This window comes from Acinonyx jubatus, chromosome A1, assembly GCF_027475565.1.
Source record: "Acinonyx jubatus isolate Ajub_Pintada_27869175 chromosome A1, VMU_Ajub_asm_v1.0, whole genome shotgun sequence".
In the NCBI taxonomy this organism is placed as follows: Eukaryota; Metazoa; Chordata; class Mammalia; order Carnivora; family Felidae; genus Acinonyx; species Acinonyx jubatus.
The window spans coordinates 57,756,209-57,768,319 of NC_069380.1; positions in this window are offsets into that span (position 1 = coordinate 57,756,209).

Genomic DNA, 12,111 nt, shown 5'->3' on the forward strand with positions numbered 1-12,111 from the left:
TGATCACATTCATTTAATCCCTCACAATTTCACTTTAAGACGTGTTTTACTATTCCCTTAGCTTTTGTTAAGGGATTTCACAATATCCAGTAACACAATATTCACCACTCTGGTTAATGTAAAGCTATTTTTGAAGAGATTATTTGTTACTTCAGTCAATGTTCATTATATAAAATCTTTGTGACATATTTACTTTCCAGGATTTTGCAGTTCTTAAAAAAAAGTTTATATTCTCTAAAGCACTGGTGTACTTCCTCCTTTAAGATCAAATGAACCATATAAATAATAGGCTTCCTTTAATTTTCCTTTTCCTCTAAGAAGATCAAAGCCAAATGTGAGATTCAGGCACATTTCCCTTTCTCCTGACTTGCTACTTCTATTGATTTTTTTTTTTTTTACTGCCTAATTAAATCTTTTGCTTTAATCTGTCTCAAAAGTTCTGTGTAAAGAAACAATGTACATAAACTAATACACAAAGCAATAATTTCCAATTTGCTCTTCAAGAAAGCAACTGAATCTAAACCTTATTGTTCTCATTAGTATATATGGTTTTAATTTACTTTTCAAAATGTTGTGAAAGCCCTATGACTGTACATTTAGCATAACACCTGTTGTCCATATGAACGTTTATTGAGAAATTGATATAAATTGCTATTATGAACTGATTTAGCATCACATAGGGTGATAATTTTGGAAGCTATTTTATTTAGGTATTTAGTTAATAATCGTGAACAAATAATGGTAGTATCTCCTTTTTATTAATTAAACAAATTTATTTGATTTTTTAATTTAAAGAATACTATTTTTGAAGTGTGAAAAATACAGTTTAAAATAACATGTACATGAAACTCAAAAACACAAATTTTTGGAATTAACATGCTATTGTCACGGTGCAGAAAATGAGAAATTGAACATTAAAATGAAATCCATTACAGAGTTGTGTACAGTGTATAATATTTCTTTGTGAGAATGGTCACTGTTCATAAGTGGCTTCAATCAATTATGTCATACGTACATATTGTATTGCCAGGTTCTTCAATGGACATCATGATTAAGAACATTGTTTTCAGAGTCTGGAAGTTCTGGGTTTGAGCCAAGGCTCTGCCACTGACTACCTGTATGACAGAGGATAAGTCATTCCATGTCTTCATACATGTAATAGGAATAATAATACTCAATTTATATGGTTGTTCTAAAGATTAAATAAGATAATGTGTGTCTCCTGATAGTGGGGTTCCCCAGACAAGTCCTACAGAAAGTATATAATGTTAAATTTTAGTTTCAGAATAAAAAGTCTGTATCCTTGCCACTCCCCATCTGCTCTTGAAAGTACAATCCAGTGAATTATTGGATAATTTGAAAGGTATCTTAGATTTAACATGTGCCTACAATTGTGAAGCTTCACTAATGACGTTAGCCATGTTCTCCTATTTTTACCTTATACGACCACATATTTCTAAATCTGACTAAATATATTCAAATACTATTAGTAGACAATGTATTTTGATTTCCTTGTATTAGAAAACTACTCTTGTTACATTGTTGTAGTAATATTTTATAATCTGTTATAGTAAGCTGGATGAAAAGTCATAGAATCTTGCCAAGACAAATAATTAACCCTTTGAAGAATAATATTATTATGAATAAATTCAGTTTATAAATTAGATTATCAATCTTCCGTGTCCAATCCTGGTTTTTTTTGTTTTGTTTTTTTGTTTGTTTGTTTGTTTGTTTTAGAGAGAGAAAGAAGAGAGAGTGCAAGTGTGGGAGAGGGGCAGAGGGAGAGAGAGAAAGAGAGAGAGGATCCCAAGCAAGCAACAGGCTCCATGCTGATATGGAGCCTGAAATGGAGCCTGATCTCATGATCCTGGAATCATGACCTGAGCTGAAATCAAGGGTCAAGCATGCAACTGACTGAGCCACCCAGGCACCCCTGACCAATCCTTTTAAAAATAATATTTAGGGGCACCTGGGTGGCTCAGTCAGTTAAGTGTCCAACTCTTGGCTTTGGCTCAGGTCATGATCTCTTGAGTTTCTGGGTTCGAGCCCTGCATGGAGCTCTGTGCTGACAGCCCTTGGAATCCCTGCTTGGGATTCTATTTCACTTCCTCGCACTCTCTCTCTCAAAAAAAATAAACTTCAAAAATATATATTGAAAAGGCGACTGGGTGGTTCAGTTAATTGAGTGTCCAACCTCAGCTCAGGTCATGATCTTGTGGTTTGTGAGTTTAAGCCCCATGTTGGGCTCTCTGCTGATAGCTCAGGACCTGGAGCCTGCTTCAGATTCTATGTCTCCCTCTCTCTCTGCCTCTCTCTCTCTCTCAAAAATATTAAAAAATGTAAAATCTTTAAAAAGAGAGTGAATGGAAGTATTTCTGAATGAAAGCTTCTTGTTTTAGAGAAATTCTTGATATTATATTAAAACATATTGCTTATGAGGTTATTATACTTGTGGTACACTTAAAGAGTTCATTATTAAAAGGGATTTAGTACTAAAACTCTGAATCAGGTATCTGATATATAAATTGCATTTTTTTTCCTTTAAGCATAAATGCTTAGGAAATTCAGAAATATGGGGTGGGGGGTTATTTTTTTTCTTTTTTACAGTCATCAAGCATCTTTCATATTTATCAATTAGCATGTATTTTCTGTTTGGCTTCCCTTCAGGTCCTGCACATATATCTAAGGCATAGCTGAAAAGCCATTTGATATATGAGCATATTAAGACCAAGGTCACAAATTGGTAGAACTTAACTTGCTATTAGGAAGCCATGCACTCTGCTTTACTCCATTCTAGCTAAATCATTTCAGACAGAGAAATACTATTTTAACCTTAGTTTTTTCAAAGCATAGCATGAGACAAAGGTTTTCACTGCAAGCAGCTTATTTAGAAATGAATTTCAGCAAATAGGAGTTAGGGTCTAGGAGAGAAAACAATGAATAAGAAAAAGTCAGTAATAAGACACAGTATTTACATAAGCAGTAAAATGAGTGACGGATGCTGCATCCTTTGGGAATTTCTCAGGCATTTATAAAATATGTCCTGGCACAGGCTGACTAGAACGGAAGGGGAAAGCACTTATCACTGTCTCCTCCTCACCTTTTCAAGGATGACCTCATGGAATTAATTGCTGGGTCACTTCTAAGTTGCGTCAGTGTGCGTGTGGAGCAGTTTTCAAGATAGCAACATGTCCGCATCAGAGAAGCTCCAAGGCTGCGTTGGCCTTAGGTGCTGCCTGATTTCATCTGTAAAGTCTGTGTGAAACTGGTGTCTTTATCAGTTGCTGGAGAAAAAGATATTGCCAAAGGATTTTGAAATGGTCCAAATAAAGTTTGATATAAGTACCTATCCCGCTCTTAAAATGTGCTTATTAAATAGATAGTCTATAATACCATCACCTATGGCTTAATGAACTTGTTTCATGTGATTCATTTTTCTTTTTAATGAAAGCATATGACGCTGTTCATGACATGAATTGACTATCACATAGGGACAAGTGTTGTAATATCACCTTCCACATTCGAGTCAATTAGCTTCAGCCTAAAAGACCTAAAAAACACAGCCTAATTGGATTGGAATTGACCTAACACAACAATATTTAGATAAAACAACAAATGGAAAGGAGTATTGGAGAGGGATTTGCTCATCATTAGTATCAGACATTTTCCTACACTCAGTTTCTTGGTTGAGGGTTTTGGGTTAGTAGTTTCAGCTCTATTGTTTATGTAATCATTAAATGTCGAGGCTCAAAAGCCCCACTTCCTTTTTCAAAATATGATGGCTTAGGCAAACCATTTCCTCCAGCTTGTGTGTGTGTGTGTTTTAGAAATCTATTGTTCTGATCCATATGACCCTAGTTTATTTCTTTCCAAAATGAATTCTAATGAGCCAAGATACTAATAGAGAAATAGATTCTATGATGTCCTATGAAAGCTCATGCCAGGGTTTAATAGTAGACATCAGTGGTGGATTTCATACAGTTATTTCCACTATATAGACTGATTTAAACAGCAACAGATAGGTAACTTTTTAAATTTCAATATAGCATGTCCCTTGTGAAAATCCTTCTCAGAAGTTAATCTGTAAGCAATTTACTTTTTCCTACTTGCTGTGGATTTTTCTCAACAAGTATGAGAATGCGGTTTTATCTTCTTTTTCTTAATTTCATCTTAATACCTGACTTTCCCTTACGTAGTCCAGCTCCCCCTTTCATACATAGAGAGTGGATTAACTAAAAGTAGTATTTATGACATTGTTCACATTATCAGTAACTTAATTTGACTAGGATTTATAGCTAGACTGGTTTAAAACAAATAGCTTCAGATAGGCAAATTTCATTTTAATGATATTTGCATGCATGAGGTAAATATAATTAAGTTGAAGAAATAAATTGGATTAATGTATATTTATTCTATAAGTGTATTTGTGCAAGTTTTATTTTGTCAGATTTTTTGAAAAATACTTCTATCCCTCTTGTTGTTTTTCCATGCAAATATTTTTTTAAGAATTTCAAATCATAAGATCTTGCTGCATTTGCTAATAGGAAAATCTATCCTAACATTGATAAAAAATGTATCCCTTGTGGTATACAGAAAGATGGTTTTGCAATGATGTCATGTCCTGATGCCAGAAAGCTGTCAATATCTTATCTCACGTGGCAAAAGGGACTTTGCAGATGTGGTCAAGGATCCTGAGATGGTGAGCTAATTCTGGCTTATCTAGGGGCTCAGAGTAATCATAAGAATCCTTATAAGTGAAAGAAGAAAAGTCAAAAAATCAGAGTTAGAGAAGGAAATGAGAGAATGGGAGTAGAGGCCTGAGTTTTGAAGGGATTTGAGCCAAGGAATGTGGGCAGGCTCTAGAAACTGGAAAAGTCTTGGAAATGGATTCTCCTTGAGAGCCTCCAGAAGAACTAAAGTGCTGCCAGTCCAGTTTAGACTTCTAACTTCTGGGTTTTGTTTTAAGCCACCAAGTTTGTGGTGATTTGTTAAAGTAACAATAAGAAACGAATACATCCTCACTCCAAGAATTGCTGGAATGTCCCAGTGGTACTGAACTGGTACTTACAGACAAGGTTCTTGTTTTTGGTTGCCCAACCCTCTGTTTATCAGTTTCAGTGGAATCTGTTTGGCACCAATGACACCCTTCTATTATACAGAGTAATGTCTACTGGTCAGCAAAGCTGCTTAGGCTTATTATCCCTGTCGTTTAAACATCAAAACATCTGTTTAGCATCACCGACTTGCCCTGACACTGTCAGTACTTCCCAATGTTCTGCTGGGTATTTCTCCTTCTTTCTACTGTGTATGTTACTCCAGTTTTTATTTTCTTTATTCTATGAGCAAAGAAGCAGATAAATAAAGTGTCTTTATTTGTTCATGAATCGACTGCAATTCTTCAATGGGCAGAGCTGAGCTCAAGAAGGGACTGATCAGAGGATATCCTTCCCCGAACTTCTACTCATTTGCACATTTATCTGGTGCCACACAGAACACAAACATACTCTGTCTTCCATATGAGAGTGTCCATCATACTTCATGATGTGCATTCAAGCTCCCACATGAGCCTTGCTGCTGTCACTGAGCATGCTTTACTTTACTATCATTCTTCTTCTAGAGACAATTTGAAGGAAGGATGATGCAGGTTTAGTCTGACCCACATGCAACAGAAAAGTGCTTTCATCTCCATTGTTCTGAACTATATAATCCCGTTAATATAGCAAAGTTGCATATTATATGGATAATGAAGTTGGAGTATTGATTAAAGGGATTTGAAGTCAACTAAATTATAGAATCTTTCAGTAGTTCTATGTTGTAGAAATCTATGTTTTACCTTAACCTGATATGTAAAAGACTGTTCTATAAATTAGAAAAATATGTGGTGTCATTTCTTTCTCTGCTGAGGAGAAATTATCTAAATTTCTATCCTCCTAAAGTCTCTCTTACACAATAAATTAAATGTAGAATTATTAATTAATGAACTAGGGTAATTGCTGATGTACCTTCTGCCTTAAACCAATTACAAGAAATATAATATAATTAATTAATTAAATGAGTTAAATTCTTTCCTAGAATGAGGGATAATTAAATATTTAGGATTTTAGGAATACTGAAAATCAAAATCTTCATAATTGATTCACATGTTTGAATTACTGATTTCATTGAAAATATTGTACCAATATATTAAAGTTTACATAAATATGAATTTATTGACAATAGGATAATTAATTAGTTAAAATCTTATTACAGAATTCAAATATTTATATTTATTTTTATTGAATTATTTTGTAAAAATAAAAAATTATATTAGCTTTAATTGCTTTTGTAATAAGTCATATGAACATATGTTTAATATATTATGCATGTTAAAAAGCTTAGAAAAGAAGATTTCTCTGGTATGAATATCCTCATATTATAGATGAGGCTTCTGGAGTTTGGGTGAGTTAAACACCATTCTCAAGTAAACAGGACAAGAGCCTGGGGCTTTTGATTTTTATACCTTTGTTCTGTGAACAACATAGTCTTGCTGACTTTCATTATTAAGCCAAAACTTCTGATATGAGGTTATATTCTTGCTTCATTTTTTTCCCCTCTTAAAAGAAAGGTACAGCAAATTTCTAAATAATGGAAGAGTTTTATAACTGGAAATTAGAGTAATTGAGGTTTTACATGATTAATGGTATTCAGTGTGGTATTGGTTAAGATTTATTTTTAATGCAATTTTCCAAATAGTTTTTCTGCTGAGAAGACAAACACATAACAACTGGTTGGTTGTTTTTGTTTTGTTTTGTTTTCTGCAAAGCAGGTCATAAACATCTAAGTATTGTACTCAGCAGGTTATATATGGCAGTTCACTTTATTAGAAGTTGACAATTTTAATATTGAAATATTTTCATTTATTCTCACCAAAAATGGAGGCCAACTTTGTGATTATAAGAATATTTTGTTTGTTCTAAGGACAGACTAGCAGAGTATGAACCTTAATTCCATCATTTTCTCATTATTTGACCAAGTCACTTAACTGTTCTTTGCCTAAATTTCCACATTTTCAAAATGAAGATGAAAATAGTGCCTGTTTGGGGCACATGGATGGCTCAATCAGATAAGCGTCCAACTTCCACTCAGGTCAGGATATTATGGTTTATGAGTTCAAGCCCCACGTCTGGTTCTGAGCTGACAGCTCAAGAGCCTGGAGCCTGCTTCAGATTCCGTGTCTTCTCTCTGCCCCTCCCCAACTTGTGCTCTGTCTCTCTCTGTCTCCCAAATATAAATAAATGTTAAAAAAAAATTTAAAAAAAAGAAAATAGTACTTATTTGACATAGCAAGGTTAAGACTATTAAATGTATTAATATACTTAAGCTCCTGAGGACAATATCTAGCACATAATAAATATTGAGTAACAATAAGCAATTTTTGAAAGAATAATATGTAATTTAAAAATACATGAATTGTAAGGGGGTGCCTGGGTGGCTCAGTCGGTTAAGCGTCCTACTTCAGCTCAGGTCATGATTTCACTGTCCGTGAGTTCGAGCCCCGCATTGGGCTCTGTGCTGACAGCTCAGAGCCTAGAGCCTGCTTCAGATTCTGTGTCTCACTCTCTCTCTACCCCTCCCCTGTTCATGCTCTGTCTCTCTCTGTCTCAAAAATAAATAATAAAAAAATTTTAAAAAATTAAAAAAAAATAAATGAATTATAAGTGTGCCAACTTGGCAATACTTAGAGAGTTCTGGAAAATAATAGCCTAAATGAACAATGAGACATCCAATAACCTTTGTTTGATCTTTTTGTTTGTTTTTCATTAACTGTCTTCTGGGTCCTAGAGTATGTGAATTTACAGATCTCTGGAGTATATTTTAGAACAGGAGACAGAACAAAACAAAATCAAAACAATAAACCAAATAAGTTAGGCATTAATTTTTTTTTTTTTTTTTTTGGTAGGGATCCCTGGGTGGCTCAGTCAGTTAAGCGTCTGACTTTGGCTCAGGTCATGATCTCACGGGTCATCAGTTCAAGCCTCACGTTGGCTCTGTGCTGACAGCTCAAAGCCTGGAGCCTACTTCAGATTCTGTGTCTATCCTCTCTCTCTGCCCCTCCCCTGCTCGCACTCTGTCTCTCTTTCTCAAAAATAAATAAACATTAGAAACATTTTTTGTATACTATAAGTCTTCTGCAAATGTATCAATACTAAAACAAATAAGCAAATGATGATAACAAGAACAACCAATCAAATCCCAGCTAATAATAGTAGTATTGAGATGTTTTCAGTCTTAATGTTGTACTCTCACCACAGAATTTTATAATTCTCTTGAGGTATTTGAAAATCAAATACGGTTTCATTATTATATGCTACACATACAGGAAATTGCACTCTTAGAGTGCTAGCCAAGTAGACCCATAAGATTTCTATATAAATTGGCAGGAAATATTTATCATATCATATTTATCCACTAAAGATATGGTATTTAAGTACCTTTAAGGGCAAATTGTTTTAATATGTAGGTAATTTCTACATTCAAGTGCATTGTGTCTCTTCACAATGAAGAGAAAATGAAAGTGACTCTAGTCGGCCGTTTTCACCAGCAGTTTATTAGACTTACCAGAGTAACTGCCACTCCACACTCACCCCTTAAAGCATACAGGATGCTCATTTTTATTGCTTCTATTAACAACAACAACAAAAAGTCTGTCCAACTGGGAATTCATTGATATACCAAGTAGCTTCACATGCCTCAACAATGATAACATCCCATTTTTCTATTAGCTATGAAGGAAGTCACAGTGGGGTAGGTGGGAATGTAATATCAAGGAGGATAAGTACTTCATATTCCTATTGCTCATGAAGAAAATTGAAACTAAATGTTGTAGACCATGTCTTACAAAAGTAGTTCAGATGACCAGAATTGAAAGGATGGTAGTAAATAAAGCCCTGTATTCAATGACTGTTAAGTAGCCTTTCATATTTAGGTTAAAATAAAAGAGTAACTGCATATTTATATTACATTTTTGATTTCCCATTTTAAAGAGGTTTTGATTAAACAAGGAAGAATGACTCCTAATTATTTCATATAAAGAGTTTTCTGTTATGTTTAAAATATGAAGGAAAATCCACACCTGCTTGTTATATAAATAATTCAAGAAATTCCTTTTCTACAAATAATATGGTGTAATTTTGGAATAATAAAGTAGCTATACATTTCAGGCACTAAAATGTGACAGCAATAAGGCCTACCTATCTCATTTATAATGTATGCGTGGATGCTGAATTTAGTTAGTTGATTTATTGCCTTTAAATAGAGGACAAAATAATCAGAAATGCTGAGATACTCCATGACTTACCTGTTCCTAAATCATTTATTTAGGGTTTCTGATTTCTAGAATTTATCTTTCAAAATCATGCCTTTGTTTTTATTTACAATAGTCTTATCTTCTTTCTACTCTGGTTACCCCATCTTTCCCTTTTTTGGTATTTTCTTTGGTTGTTCTTCTCATGGTTTGACAAATATAAGAATCCTAAGCATTACAACAAACAATGACCATATCCAGAAACAAAGCAACAAAAATAAACAATCAAAAAAAGCTTATTTTTATCTATTTTTTAAAATTTGAAATAACCACACATTGCCCAACCATCTATGCCTGCAATAAATATCTTATCACATTTATTCAGCCCAAAATATCACCATAGTACCCCATATTTATCATTTCCTGGGGAAATGATAATAACATTATTGATTTTAATAATTCCAATTTATCATATTACAGATAGAGACATTTAGAGTATTTATACCTGAAGGAAATATGCTGGCTGTCACCAAGGAAAGGGTTAAATATTTTGTGTGTAGACACTCCATAATGTGTGTTAAAATAGAGGACACACTATATAATTAAAAGTCTTAAATGATTTATGTGAGGATATAATGTACAGTATGGTAAATAATACTATACTGAACATTTGAAACTTGCTAAGAGTAAATATTAAAAATCTTCATATAAGAAAAAAATTGTTAACTATGTAAGGTGATGAATGTGAACTAGATTTATTGTGGTGATTATTTCACAGTATATACAAATATCAAATCATTATGTTGAACACTTGGAACGAATATAAAGTTACATTCAATTATACCTAATTTAAAAAATCTTAAATGGTGTAATTTAATTAAAGGTCAATTAATGCTGAAGTGATACAGATTCCACATAAGATAATCTCAACTAAAGAGAAGGGAGCATTCCAAAGAGAATATAAGAAAAAATATTCACTGGTTCAAACAAGTGGTCAGCATTGCAGAAGTTTAGTGGACAAGATAAAATATCATTTGACAAAGAATTCCATTGGGAAAACAGGTAATGCATATTCAGAAATACTGCTTAGCAGATAATGCCGCAAAAAGATAGATCTTAGGACAGTTTTCAAGACTCCTGTGATTTCAACAGAGGATAAGTCAGAATAAATTAGCAAATAGTTCGAGATAGAAAAGAAATCTTGATGTTGATATTTAAAATGTGAAAGGAGGGAAAGGAGAGCAAAGAAGAAACTTAAATTTTGACTGTTGGTAATGAAAAAGGGATAACCTTAATTTTATAGCACAGACAAAGGCCAAGAAACAACAATGGTGAATGATACTATGATCTGAGTAAATTACCTGAGGTCTTCAAGTGATCTCTGATATGACGATCATTATTACCTCTGATAAAGAACCCAAGGGAGTGCAGACCCTGGGCTAGGAATAAGGCTAAATATTGATGTTATTTTTATGACCATAACTGTGAGAAGAAATGACTTATAAAAATGCAGATAGTACCTGATTGTCTGGAAGGTAGTGTCTGAGATGGTGAGAAAAATTGTATATTATATATTCTTATATTCTTATATTATATATTATACATTTATTACATAAGCATTTCCATGATTTCCATCCCTATAATTCCATATGATGTAATTGCAAAATTCATCAATTTCTTTAGACAAATATTACATTTATAAATAATTGAATAAATGTATTTTTTAAATTAAAGGTCCATTTTCAGACTTATGATAACATGTGATTTAAATTATTACTTCAGCAAAATTAAGAATTTCCACATGTTTTGGAAGCCTAATTTCTATTATATTTTTAATACTTTACTAGGTAACTTAAAATTCTATTTATAAACTCAAATTAATTTTCTGGACATTTTGCACATAGGACTATTTGTACTTGTCTCCATACACTGAAAAGTAAAAAGATAACTTGCTATATTTAAAAAAAAAAGGAATATGTGCTACATTTTAAAATAAAGAAAATTAATACATTAAAATATAATACAGTAGATTATTATAGTATTATATATACATATATTAAAATAAGTAAACCATGAAACATGTATATTTATTTCCTTATATCAAGAGCCAATATAGTTCTTGGTACTGAGGATTACATATAATTTTCTGATATTCAGAGAACATTGAAGGGGCTTGTTAGATATCAGATATCTTGCACCACATGCTACCACTGCTCTGGCTAAAGACGGTAGAATCAGAAACCACAGGGCAGTCATCTACAGGCTAAGCAATGGCCTACATGCTGCCATAGGAAAGAGCTCTACCTAACTACACATTGATGTTTAACCCGATGAGGAGCTTCCCAAGTGTAATCTGAAACTGGTCCCTGTACTTAGAGGGCAGGGAGAGACCAGAGAAAGAGGCAGGCCACTCCAGGTTGGTAAGTGACAATTTTAATAAGTGAAGGGAACTTACACATGAACCTTATCTTAGGCAGGAACAAGATGAATGGATTCCTGCAACCACCTGCCAAGTCTTAGAAATTTTTAGAGGCCATAACTGGGTTCAGTCAGGTAAGTGTTCTCAACACCACATCACTATCTCAAGGCTATCTCCTTGGAATAGTCTCTCGGAGTGGGAAAGGCAGGCAGAACCCACATTCCAAAGGATGGGGGCTCGAGTGCCTGTCTAGCTCACAGGTCAATCAGCAGTCATGTCTTTTTGATGATGTTTCCCAATCCATCTCACCATCCTGGATTATGACTGGAAAATAGTAGAATCCTTCTTGGCTATATGAGACAATCATAGAGAATGAAACTCAGCTGAAAGAAAGGGACTCAGACAGAAA